This window comes from Cornus florida, unplaced genomic scaffold, assembly GCF_030987335.1.
Source record: "Cornus florida cultivar Cherokee Brave unplaced genomic scaffold, ASM3098733v1 CherokeeBrave_3.0.0_Hap2_Chr10, whole genome shotgun sequence".
In the NCBI taxonomy this organism is placed as follows: domain Eukaryota; kingdom Viridiplantae; phylum Streptophyta; class Magnoliopsida; order Cornales; family Cornaceae; genus Cornus; species Cornus florida.
Window position 1 is genome coordinate 87,534,175 of NW_026775580.1, and position 13,863 is coordinate 87,548,037.

Here is a 13,863-nt window from a genome sequence, read left to right on the forward strand (position 1 = left end):
ATATGACTCTTAAATTAGTTTTAAAAACCAACAGAAAGATTGCAACTGGCCGGAGTTGGAACAGAGGTCAGAACGAAGCTGAAACGGAGGGGAAGCTCGCAGGAGGAGAGAGAGCCGGCTCTGAAATGCCAAGAGCTGGCTCCCACCTATTTAGAGCCGGCTCCAAGGTGGTGGTAGAGCCGGCTCTATGCTGATTTAGAGCCTGCTCTATTTTTCTAGAGCAGGCTCTTTCATTTTTGATGCGTAAAGTGTTTTTTGGCTACTGTTTGGGCACTTGTGGTTCTTGAACAGTTTTAAAAATTTAATGGGCTTTTTAATAAATAATTTATGATGTAACAAAGGTCTTGAATTGCATCAAATACCCTCTTGGTAGTAGTGGAATTAACAGTGCGTTATTTATCAACTTTGCGTACAGTTAACGGCGGGAAGGAAATTTATTGTCTAATTTTGATTTGACAATTTAAGGGGCTATAATATGATTCTAAATTAAATTTTAGATTTATGATGAAGTCTTTTATTTAATAATTTGGACTTGTGGCTTAGTGTGTGGCCCGATGCTAAAGGGTAAAACAGAAAATAAGTATATAACTTAGTACGCTGTTACCGGATGGAAGGAACTAAATCGCTTGGATTAATTTAGCGATTTATTGGACTATAATATTATTATAGAACTGATTTTAAAAACATGATAGGGTCATTGTTATATCAAATTTGAACTATGCATATTTTGGATGTTAATTGTTAAAATATTAAATTATTTAATGCAGTTACATGGATTAATACTGGTTTTTAATTGCTAGATTGTTAAACTTCTTTCTGTAATTATTTGGTTATTAGTTTTGGATTGTAAATTACTAAAATGTTATATATATGATGTAATTTACAAGGATATGGAGGATTGTATGCACCGGTATGGGACGGTGACATACTAGGGACGGTTTAGCTCAAAACGCCTAAACCTAACCTAACGGATTTAAGGAATGGATTTGTAAATGTTGAATCCTAATTTTGGTTAAGACATATCAACTGCAACAAAGTTGAGTGGCTTCCTGGATTAATGGACGGTGGTTCAGTCACATCAACTGAATAAGTTGAGTGTCTAACCAGTTGGTTTGTTGTATGTCAGTTTATTAAATATTTGAACTACATACCTTGGATTTGGACGGACTTTATATATATGTTTATGGTACCAAGAGCTGAGCTTGAGTCTCAGACTCGTTGGTTAGGGTGCGTATATGCAGTGGATGTGTAACTGGTTATAATAGGTTAAGGTGTACCCTGTTAGGTTTAGGTACTCATGCCCACCTTTGGGTGCGTATTCGCATGTTGCCTTCTATTCAGGTTGAAACCCCTATTATAGACTAGTGAATGTCCCTTAGTGTGGATATATTTTTTACGTATGGACTAGATAGATATTGTGAGGTGTCTACGGTGTATCTGCGTATCGGGTCACTGTATGGATTGCAGTTAGATTAGAACTTGCTCGTGGGTCTGACCTACTCCTTCATTATTCTTTTTAGGTACAGGACGGTTCCAGCCTTAGAGCTTGATCGTGCTTGTCTAGGACAGTCTCACCTTCATCTGATTACGTAGGACTTCTCTCGATGTTTCTAGCATTTCAGTTTCAGTTAAACTTTTGGTTAGGGGTCCATCAGTGGATTCCCAAGTTGTAACCTTGAAGTTTTGGAGGATTGGAGTTTCAATTTTCAGTTATACATGGAGGGTTTTATTATTATTATTTCTTTCAGCTTTATTCTATCTTTATTTTTTTCTTTTTGTCATCTGTGTTCGTTTTAAAATACTTTAATTGTTTTGATATTCCCTCGGGTTTGGGCCTGGGCCTGATCAACCCGTGTCTCGGATCCGAGGGGTATCACATTCACAGAGGAGTTAGGCATACAGATCTGTGGCACAATCCGGGAAAAATCAGGGCCTGTAACTGTCAAAGGCAAAGTATGTCCCGACAATTGATGATTTTTTGGAAGGCCAAGGATAGAGGCAATATCCTGCTCATCAACTGTATAATCAACTCCAAACAACAATAAAATAAAGTATGAGTTATGAACCTCACGGATATTAGCATAGAAATAGCTAAATCATATCCGAACAATAAACGCCTTTGTCAAACCTAGTGAAGAAAAACCAATTATGAGATTTGATGTAATTCATTAGTGCTTGTCCTGCAGTGTCTTGAAGCTTCTGAAGATTAACATTTCTCTCTGTTTTTATTGGCCCATCCTTGTAAACAGAGGTATAGACCTTCCAAGCTTCTTCATTGTAAAAATGTGACTTTGTAAATTCAATCCTTCCAGTGCTAGAAACTGAAGGATATCTTATTGGAGCCATGCTAGGTGCTTGTGAACCACTTTGAGGTTCTTGAATGCAGATTCCTGTTCGAGATCTTTTTGGTGGTCTAGGATTAGCAATTCCTTTCCCTTTAGCTTCCTTAGTCAATTTAGGAGTGTCCTTTAGAAACTTTTTTACTTTGAAGCTTGTAACTCTTTCAGGAATTTTATCAAACACTTGGTGTGTAACCCCAAAAGTGTTAATAGAAAAACTTGTTTTGATCTTCAATTCACCCCAAAATCAATCAACAAATGCAAATTTGTAATCCCCAAGCACAATGAAGCATCAATCTCTTCAATTAACTCAACAACTTAACCAATCCTCTAAGATTTAAACCCAAACTCCACAAAACTCATTGAAACCTATTTTGCAACTTTCAATCTTCTATTCTTGTCTTCAATCCCAAATGCATGTAATGAGCAATACAATAGCATAGAATGATGACAAAGAGATAATATGATGTGTATAGGTATCTATATGTGAGTTGTGTATTGATATGGGTGAAGGAAAACAAGAAAGATGAAGTGTTGTATACAAAAATGAGGCTTGAAGCATGATTTAAATCTCAAATCCCATGTTCTTGAACCGGTTCAAGAAGGACAATGTGCAATATGCACAACACCTTGAACTGGTTCTACAGTCTTGAACCGGTTCAAGACCTCCAGTCTTGAAATTACAGTGTATTTTTTTTAAAAAAACTTTTCCAATGAATATCCAGAAAATTTTAACAGATCGGTGATAAACACAAGCAACAAAAACAAACTAAAAACCTAAAAATCAAAATCTTTTTGAATTTTCAATTTTTTTCTTGTTTTTCTTTTTATCAATAAAACAAAAATACAAAATCACCAATAATTAAAATCATCCAGTCAACACATGATTCAAAACCCTTTCAGAGAATTTTAAAATTATCTCAGAGAACAAATATTTGACTCCACAGATTTTTCAAATAATTTCAAATCTCAGAAAGTAATCAAAATATGAAATTAAACTTGCAAATTTTACTAAAAAATTTAGAAATTAATTTAGCAAGTTTATATATGTGTGTGAAATCCAATCTAATCTATCTTCAGTTGAATTTTAACAAATCATTGTCTAAACTTTATTGATCGAAAATCATCAAGATAAAATTGTTTTGAGTAATTTTTTTTTTTTTTTTTTAAGCAAGGCGGTTTTCACTTTAAAGAGTAGTAAGTAATTCCCCAACTCAACTTATCTCCACTCTTCACTTCAATCACAGTTTAATGGGAGTTTTCGATCAAATCTTAATAGGTAGCCTTTTCCTTAGCAACTTATTCAGCACTTTTTCTTCTTTTCTTTTCAAGCTGAATTTAATTTTTTATTTTGTTTTTAGCTCCTATTTTTTTTTAAACAATAACCTTTATACCTTTTGTGAACAATAAATCATAGTCAACAAATCAAAAGATTTTCAACCAAATTTGTCAAAGATGAACCAGTACACAAAAGTCTATGAACTTAAGAGATTCAAATTTAAAAATCCCCTAAACAATGCAAATCATCTTTCACTATATAGATTACAGACCAAGAATCTATTTTTATTCAAATTATCATGTGTCTCTATTTGCATTCAAAAATTGATCATAAATTCTTCAAAAGAATTTTCACATGCATATAAAGAAGATTATGATCAGAAAAACAAATCCTAACAAGTGATCCAATGGTAACAAAATTTTCTTTTTAAACACAAGCTATGATCACTGAATTTTGTAGGACTCAGTTTGTAGGTGAAGTCCTCTTAGAAACTTGTTCCAAGGACTCAACAGGCACATAATTGATCAAATAAGACTTTTTGATCCACACAGTTCTCACTCTTACTTCCTGAAATTCTTTTTCTCTCTTTACCTCTTTCTTAGGCAAAATTTTAGTTCTAGAAACCTTAGGTGTCAATTTTTTTTTCCCTTTAGAACACAACTTATTCTTAGCATGAGAATTTTGAGAATCAATTTTAGAAAAATCTTTCTTTTTCCTGTGAAGGTATGAGTTATACTTATGTCCATTTTTTTCCATAAAAAGTGCAATGCAACAACTTAGGCACATAAGACATATTAGAATGTGATGCATCAGACAAACATGGTTTAGTCATAATAGCAGGTTTAACAAAAGTTGTTTTACCTTGGTTACTAGAAGAATCTTTAACAAACCCTAACCCCGTTTTATCATTCACATCCTTACCCATGTTGATTATTTTATTTAAACTGTTTTGACTCATATTGAACCCTCTCAGTTTATCTTATTCAGATTTCAATTCAATTTCAAGATAATCATTTTTCAAAGCAAGACATTCCTTTAATAAGTTAGCAACACTTACCTTATCCTCAAGAATGATGATCTATTTTTCAAGATTAGTGATGACAGACTTGCTTTCAACAGCCTTCCTTTTGCCTTTAGCAATCTATTTCTTTAGATCTTCATTCTCTCCTTTTGCTTGGATAAGCTCATTTGCTAGCTTATTGATTGCCTGTTTGGTCTCAATGGTTTCTTTAACCATCTTCTTTAGTCTTTCGTCGTCCTTTTCAGCCTTTTCAATCTGTTCATCATGAACTTCATTATCTGAACTGTCAGAGTCAGATAAATTAACGACAAGAGGACCCCTATCAAGAAAAACGACATAAGAAAAATCATTAGTATCATCTCGAGGAGAATTACTATCACTTAAAGTAGACTTTTTAATCATATAAACTTTCACTGTTTTTCCTTTATTCTTATCCTTTTGTTCTTAGGACTAGGACAAACATTGGATGCGTGACCTTTGCCACCACAATTCCAGCAAGTAAATTCATTTTTTTTTCAATTCTTCTACTTTTTTCTCATTAAACCTAAACTTTGATGTTTTGTCAAAATTTTGAGGATTAGCCATGTTGCTATTCCTTCTCCTCTGTTACCTTTGCAAAATTTGACTGAATTGCCCTGACAAGAATGCAATATCATCATTAGAGTCATCATTCACAGAATTCTCAACCTGTGTAGATTTTAAAGCAAGATTTTTCTCCTTCTGACTTAAATCAAAATTCTGTATTTCAAAAGTTTTTAATGAACCAACCATCTCATCAACTTGACAGGTAGTCAAATTCCAATATTCAGAGATGGTTTTAAGCATAATCTGTAATCTTTTAGGTAAAGCCCTTAAGATTTTCACACATATTTTTTTATCACTAACTTTTTTTCCTAAGTGACGCAGTTCAGAAATTATTTCAAGAAGACTAGAACAAAAATCAGAAAAGGATTCATCTTCTTTCATCACGATGTTGCCAAATTTATGAGAGAGCAACTAAATTTTGGACATGCAACTTTACTTTTGACGTTCCTTCATGAGTAACTTGCAAAATATCCTAAGCTTCTTTAGCAGTTTTACAATCAGAAATTCTAGCATATTCAGATGGAACAACAAAATTAATAATTGAATATAAAGCTTTGCCATTAGTATCATTACGCTCAGTTTCAATAGCAGTAAAAGTAAAAGTATTTTTTAACTCTTTGACTATTTTACCATCCATAGTTGTATTTACTGTAGGTGGTGTATAGCCAGATTCAACTATCGCCCAAATTTTACCACCAGAATTTTGTAAATAGGCTCTCATCTTTAATTTCCAAAAATTGTAATTATCTCCTTCTTTAAAAACAAAACTAAACTTTTCAACAAGGATCAACTCAATGTATAGAGATTGGCTTTTATACCAATTTGTGAGTCATACGCAGCGGAATGTATTTAGGAAAGTTTTAGGTTTTGTAAAACAGATCTGTGTCGTTACCAACTTTACTTATTTTAGCAATTAAACAGTTAATCACATGCAGATAAAATAAAGTAAAGTATAAAGTTAGAGATGACATCAGGATTTTAGCGAGGAAACCCCAGTTGATAAAATACGTCAACTGTGATGGGAAAAACCTCGTGGACTTGTGCAATCTAATGTAAACCAATCCACTATGCTTGAAACAAAGTATACTGAACTTTGACTCTAGCTCACACCTTATCGTTTTACACCACACCAACCACTGACGATCTTCTGGCTTTGCGACTTCCCGTCCAACAACAACTCGACTTCAGGCTTACACTTGATATTTATAGAAGAGTAGCAGGTAGATCAGACAACAGTCCGCGAATGCTCCAACCCTTCTAAAGTGTGATTGTGTTTACTTCTATTCTTCAATCGTCTGAATGATGTAGAAGAAGATTTGCTTTGTCTGATCGATGTTAATACGACTGTATGATCACGATCAGGATTCGAACTCCACAACTCTAACCTAACTAGGTGAATATGTGTATATTCTAGGAAGACAACAAAAAAATCAACTTTGATTTTTCTGAGAGGGATAAACTTTCTAAGGCTTTGTATGATATATAAATAATGATTAAAAGCTGTTAATAAACTAATGTATATGACATGGTTTATATAGAGTATAGAATGACCTAATCCTTATGAAAATAAGGAAAAATTCGTGCAAATGATTTGGTACAATTCTAGACCAACTGGGAAATAATTCAGAATAAGGAAACTGAAGTTGTATTGCAAACAGGACATCTTGAACCGGTTCAAGGAAGCTGAATCGGTTCAAGGTTGGCAGTCCTGAATATTCGAATTCTTTCAGCCTTGTTGCATTCTACAGGAATTTCAGACCAACTTGGTAAGTGTAGAATGTCCAACCTTGTTCATATTCCTTCCTAAAGTAGTGCCCTTACCCTTTTCTTCACAAACTCTTTAAGTATGGTAAGTTTGAACCCCTTCCCAGTTCTGTAGTCCTTGTCGAACTCGATGACTTGTACAACAAATAATTTAAATTACAACGCAACTTGGATTTGTTATGTCTACGATAATTGCCAAAATAAATTAAAATCTCACAAATTATAACTCTAAGATTGAAAATGAAATGTAATTATGCATGAAAGCTAGGTATATCATGCTACTCTCATTAATATTACATGTAAAATATAATAGGAGTCATGCATGCGTGCACATGGTACATGCATACGCATTCATGATCTTGCTAGTCATTCATTCTTGATGCAGTACTGATCATCTTTTGCTAAGACAGCTGCTTTGATCATGAGGTTGAGGGATCATCACACAGTTGTAGTGGATCCGGAATTGTTCCTTCATCAGCCGATATCATGAATGTCAATTTGTCTGTATAACTCACCACATGAATCATCAATGCCTGCAATCCACGTAGATTAAAATCAATTTCTACACTCAGGTGTTGATCAATTCCCACATTTGATTAAAAAGGACAACATACATTAGGTAGGCCAAAACAACAATGTTGGAGTCCAGGAACGCTGGAGAACCACAATGTTGTGTTAGAAAAAACTTTGCAATTGAGAATACCTGCAACCTAAAATAACAAAAACGAAAAGAATAAGAAAGTGTGAATTTGTAAGCACTTAACAATGGTACGTGTGTGTAATTGAAATTGAAATATTATTTTTATAATGATGTAGCATTTCAACCAAAACGTACCTTAATGCCAAAGAACTTGATAATTAGCTTAGTAATTATGTATGTGCATAAAGATTCAAATGAAACTTTCTTTTGATCAATAACACGCTTAGCTTCACGAGCATAATCTAATGGGTCATCCCGCAATGCAATGGTGAAGGGAAGGAGGACATAACCGATCTTGTTGCCTCATCTCACTTAGTTCCCTTTTTCATCATATCAAACAGAGCCTGCATCCATCCATGCAAATTCTTGAGTCTTGCATGAGTTTTTTCTTATTCAATCTACCAAGACAAATACATAATGTGTATCAATAACCAAAGGGTAAATTACACACACACACACAAATAAATAATAAAATAAAATAAAATCACCTGTCTAATATATAAAAAATGTGCAAGTAAACATACTGCTATTTAGTATGTACCTATAAATCTCTATAATTTAAATTATTTAGTAACAAATTGCCAAATTTTTTTATAAAACCCTCCCAACAATTTTTATAAAAATTCCTAATTTTTTACATTAATATATATTTTTTTGTGTTAAGGGTATTTGAGAAAATTATAAGATGACTTTGAACCATATATATATATTTTTTGGGTAAATCAATTTATTAAAAACAAACAACGGACAAATACACAGCTACCCAAAAAGGCAGCCCAAAAAAGAAACAACAAACAGGACTTTGAACCATATTGTCATTCAATCTAATCAAAATTATTGTCTAAATTTGTAATATATAATTACACTCTTGTGAATCTATATTTTTTTATTAAAAAAGTTTTAATTAAACAAAGTCACGGACTATGAGTGATCTAATAATTCATTGTTCAAGTATCTTGATCTTTCCACTTATTGCCAGACTCACGTGAGTAAATGCAAGCTAGGGTCTCAGCTAACCCATTTATGTGTAGGCATTAGGTATCACCTTTGTAAATATACTTACACTGTAAACTGAAAAAATAAAAAATGTTGGGAGGAGCACTCACATGGATCCCTGCAGTTTGTCTTGATGAAAAAAGTCGCTCTAAGCCGAATATTATTTGGAAGATAATTTTTCCTCTCTATTGCTCCCTTTTCCTTCTTACTTTCTCCTGTCAAGTCAAAGTATTTATTAGGAATGTTACATTGTTACTTTAATGGAATTTCATGTTTTGGTGTGTGCCATAATAGGCAATAGCTATATGTTTTTATTTCCCGGCACCTGATCAGGTAAAGCATACAACATAATATATATACACTATAAGGTGACAATTTAGAGCATTCAATTTGGTTGGAAAGAACTTCCGGAAAAAAAAAAAAAAAAATTTGGTTGGCAAGAGGATCACGGTGCACCAACACAACCATTTGGGGTTGTGTGTATCAGTGTGTTTTGTGTGTGTATGCTCATGAGAAGTTAAATGAGGGGAAAAAAATCATGTGTATTTCAATTTTTTGACAACCTTTTGTTTTCATAGAACTCATGAATATCATAAAATGGTAGAACAATTTATTTGGTTAATTTTCATTTAAAAAAAATTGTAGCATTTGCACAGTTTTTTTTGATATGTTTGGTTTAGTTTTTTAAAAATAATTTTTAAGAATTTAAATATATATATATATATATTTAAATTCTTAAAAATTATTTTTAAAAAACTAAACCAAAAATATCAAAAAACTTACCGTATCTCCTCTTTAAATATCGAGACAAAGCCGCTTACGTGGACTCCAAACACTACATCATTGATTGTCTGATAACCCAACATGCAACTACATGAGTTCTTCCAGAAGAACTAAATAATTGATCAAACATCTCTCAAAATGTAAAATTGAATTTGAACATACTAGTTAAAGGTGTTGCATACCTTCTTAGCTAAGTAGCCTAGGACATGCTTAATCAAAGTGTTACACCAAAAATGGGTTGATTCAGTTAAATTCCAACAGTATTTTGTAATCTATAAATTTGTGTTTCTATTTTTTTTTTGTCAATATTCATGAAATATTTTAGAGCCGTACAAAAACAAAATATATTTTACCAAAAAATACAATATACTCAATCTAAAACATATACACCAAAAAACAAAATCTTATCAAACCACCACCTAAGTATTAATTTTGACTCGTGAAAAATGTTTATTTTCCTACTATAAAAATCAAAGTAAATCTTTCTATTTCCAATTGATCTATAATGTACTATAATCTTTTATAATAATTAGCGGGGAATATTCAAGCTTCTGTATTTTAATTTTTTTTTTTAAAATAAAAAGGGAAAACACTTACAATGTTCATGGCATTCTTTATCTACTTAACATCCTTAAAACTGACTGTCCGGTGAATGAAACAGCGAGGATTGTTCTCAACGCCCGGTGAACCTTTCAGAGGCGTTTTGGTGTCCTTCAAGAATAATGCAGTCGCAATAAACATCAAAACACCAATGATAGTGTTCCAAACCAGCTGAATCACTGGCCAAAACCCTCCCTCATTAATGGAACTTGACAACTTCATCACCGGAATGGTCGGCAAAGCCCGAGGGTTGGAAGCCTTGACACAGCAGGCGAGTAGAAGAGACATCAGAGACATGCCATCGCCAATGGAGTGGTGGATGCGGAAGACGTGTTGTAAGTTAATTCAAATCTAACTTCATTGATATCGTCAATATTATCTTGACAGTTACAGTTTTGAAATTAAAATAAAATGGTTGATAGGTTTAGGTTGTTAGAGTTTGAATGATGGTTGTTATCATTCAAATTAAGTTATACCTATTTAAAGAAAGGGATTGTTATCATATATGTATCAAAAAATTAATATAATTTACGCGATTGTTTTCTTTCACGTATATTTTCCTTTCTGTTCATGTTGTTACGTGTTGGTTCATTAATAGCCAAAAAGGCTAACAGTGGTATCAGAGCAGTCGACGATCAACCGAGATTACACAAAAGCGTGAAAAAAGTTGAGGTATAAAAAACGATACAGGTAATAACAACTCTCATCCATTTGTTCTTACTTTCAGTTTTGGAGTATTAAAATGAAAACAATGTTTATTTCTCTTGATTTGTGGGAACTGGTTGAGAGTGGTTATGCAAAAAATGATAATCAGGAAGAGAGAGTTACTGCTGCACAAAGAACAACAATTAAAAGAAAACAAGAAGAAAGATGCCAAAGTTTTGTCCTACATCCAACAAGGGTTAGATGACACTATTTTTCCAAGAATAATGGGAGCCAAAACATCTAAGGAAGCATGGGAGTTGCTTCAGAATGAGTACGAAGGATCGAGTCAGGTAATTCATCGTGAGTTTGAAACATTGATGATGAAAATTTCTGAGTCAATTCATGCTTACCTAATTAGAGTTACTTCGATTGTTAATCAAGTAAAATCTCTTGGTGAAAATCTGAATGATAAAAAAATCATTGAAAAAGTTTTGAGAAGTCTAAGTCCTAAATTAAATAGTATTGTAGCTACAATTGAGGAGTCAAAAATTTTATCTAAGTTGTCTTTACTCAATTGATGGGATCACTAAAAATGCGCATGCAGAAAGATTAAACAAGTCTACAGAAAGTCAAGTGGAGCAGGTTTTACAAACAAAATTGGAGTTTAAAAGAGGCTTAAATGGAAAAGGGAAAAACTATGGGTTTCAAGGCAAAAGAGGGAATCAATTCAATGGAAAAGGGAGACAATTCAATAAAGGTAATGGTGAAATTCCTATTTGTTTTCATTGTAGGAAGAAGGGTCATATTGAACAGGATTGTTGGTACGTACAAAAATAAGAATCCTAATATCCCTCAGTGTTCTGCCTTTTATGAAAAATATGGACATAATGAAAAAGGCTGTTGGTTTAATTCTAAAAATCAAGCTAACTTTCACGAGGAAAGAGTTGATGAAGGAAAACTTGAAGATGAAAATGCTAATGATGAATATCTATTCATATCTTGCCTCAATGCCACTGAAAAAAATATGTGGTATCTTGACAGTGGTTGTAGTAACCATATGACTGGAGTTAAATATATTTTTGTTAAACTTGATGAATCTGTAAAGTCTCATGTGTATGGGGAATGACAATAGGGTGCAAGTTCAAGGCAAAGGAACCGTTATAGTGAATACAAATTTTGGTAAAAAATTGATTGATGAGGTTTTGTATGTTCTAGGTTTGGCTCAAAATTTGATCAGTTTGGGACAGCTACTCAAGAAAGGTTGTTCAATTATGTTTCAAGATGACAGATGCATGTTGTATAACAAAAGAGATAAAAAATAAATATTATTTTTAAAAATGTCTGATAACAATATTTATCCTCTTGATTTTTCTAAGCTCAAGGATAATGAGAAGAAGAAAGAAGTGGTTGCATGCACTGCAAAAACATGCAACTATAGGAAAAAACAATGAGAATTCAAAAGACAAAGAAGAAACCAATGGAAGACAAGCCTGAAAAGACTGAAATTTCAAACAAAACAAAGCGTGGAAGAAGCGACAATGTTGGCAGAAGATTCAAGAGAAACACTAGCAGAGATCGTGGAAGAAATTTGAAGACTTATCCTAAAATTTGTTAAAGTTGTTTGAAAATTTGAATTAAGGGGGAGTGTTGGAAGTTAATTCAAATTTAACTTTATTGATATCATCAATATTATCTTGACAGTTAGAGTATTGAAATTAAAATAAAATGATTAATATGTTTAAGTTGTTAAAGTTTGAATGATGGTTGTTATCATTCAGATTACGTTATGCTTATTTATTGTTTATTTAAAGAAAGTAATTGTTATCATATACTCTGTATGTATCAAAAAAATTAATGTAATTTACGTGATTGTTTGCCTTGACGTATATTTTTCTTTCTGTTCCAATTGTTACGTGTTGGATCATTAATAGCAAAAAAGGCTAACAAGACGCCCATGCCTCGGCGTCCGAGGTCTTGATGTTGAGGAGTTGGAGGTCCCAAAGAGGTCTGGATTTCGGAACGGTGGTTTTGCTGAGGTTGGAGATGTAATCCTCAACAATCTTGTCTGGTGGGCCCATGTCTGGGACTATGACATGGTTGTCCAAGTTCACATTTACTGGAACCCATTTCATCTCTCCACCATTTTCTTTGTCCACAACCTGTGATGCATATATATATATATATATATATATATATATACATATAATATCTTGTCTTAGTCAAAATATGTTTGAGAGAGATCAAGCTGAAAGGAACAGATCTAGTGGGAAACATTGGAATAAGGAGAAAGTGAAAGGCAGTTGAAAAATAATTTTCACATATAAAAAGTGGCAAGCCCATGCTTTGTTAGGAAAAATACTCACTCATACACACACACCTGCAAATACTCACATTATGGCGCTCCAATCCCTCACCTCAAGAAAATGTTATATTAACTATACTAAAGTTATGTTTGACTCAAGATTAATGATTTTTATACCTAATAATTAGTCTAACCGAGAATAAGAGTTTAGGAATTTTTATCCTTTGGATGCATTGAATAAAGTCAAAACTTTAATATTATCCAATGCATTTAAAGAATAAAAAATTCTCGGGTTAAACTATTAGGTTTTAATGGCATTACAGGTTAAACTATTACCTGCAAGCTAGAGAAATGAGGGTGCATGAGGAGAGTATGCTCCAAATTGGCTTTCACAACATCAGGATAGATTTTGGTTGTTGAGCCCAACACAGATATGATATAGACATTTGAACCAGGTTCATGAAACAAACGAGCCATAGGACTCAATGGCTGTTCTTCCTGGCGGAGGCACCGTTACCGGTCCATTCTCCTCTTTTGGCAGTCTCATGAATACACTTGAGTGTTCTGAGACCTGGCATTCCTGTATCCATGTCAATAAATTGAATCTCTGAATTGAAATCTATAGCCAAAAATCGATTGGTACGTTGTTGGTGTGACTTGCATGAAATGAAGCTGTACGTTCCTTTATATAACCACCTCTATCCTCGGTCATTTATTGTTTCCTCACTCTTTACCGATGCCAATTTATTGTATCACTCAAACATCATAATACTATAACTAGAATGAAAATGATGAAGTGCGACAATTTATGAATGCATGTGTTTACTACGTACTCTGTGATAACTAACT

General features: G+C 33.1%; 1 pseudogene; it reads right to left on the bottom strand.

Moving 5' to 3' along the window:
* Positions 1–7,407: 7,407 nt before the first annotated feature.
* On the bottom strand, positions 7,408–13,539 carry LOC132278077 (wax ester synthase/diacylglycerol acyltransferase 11-like; annotated as a pseudogene).
* Positions 13,540–13,863: the final 324 nt, after the last annotated feature.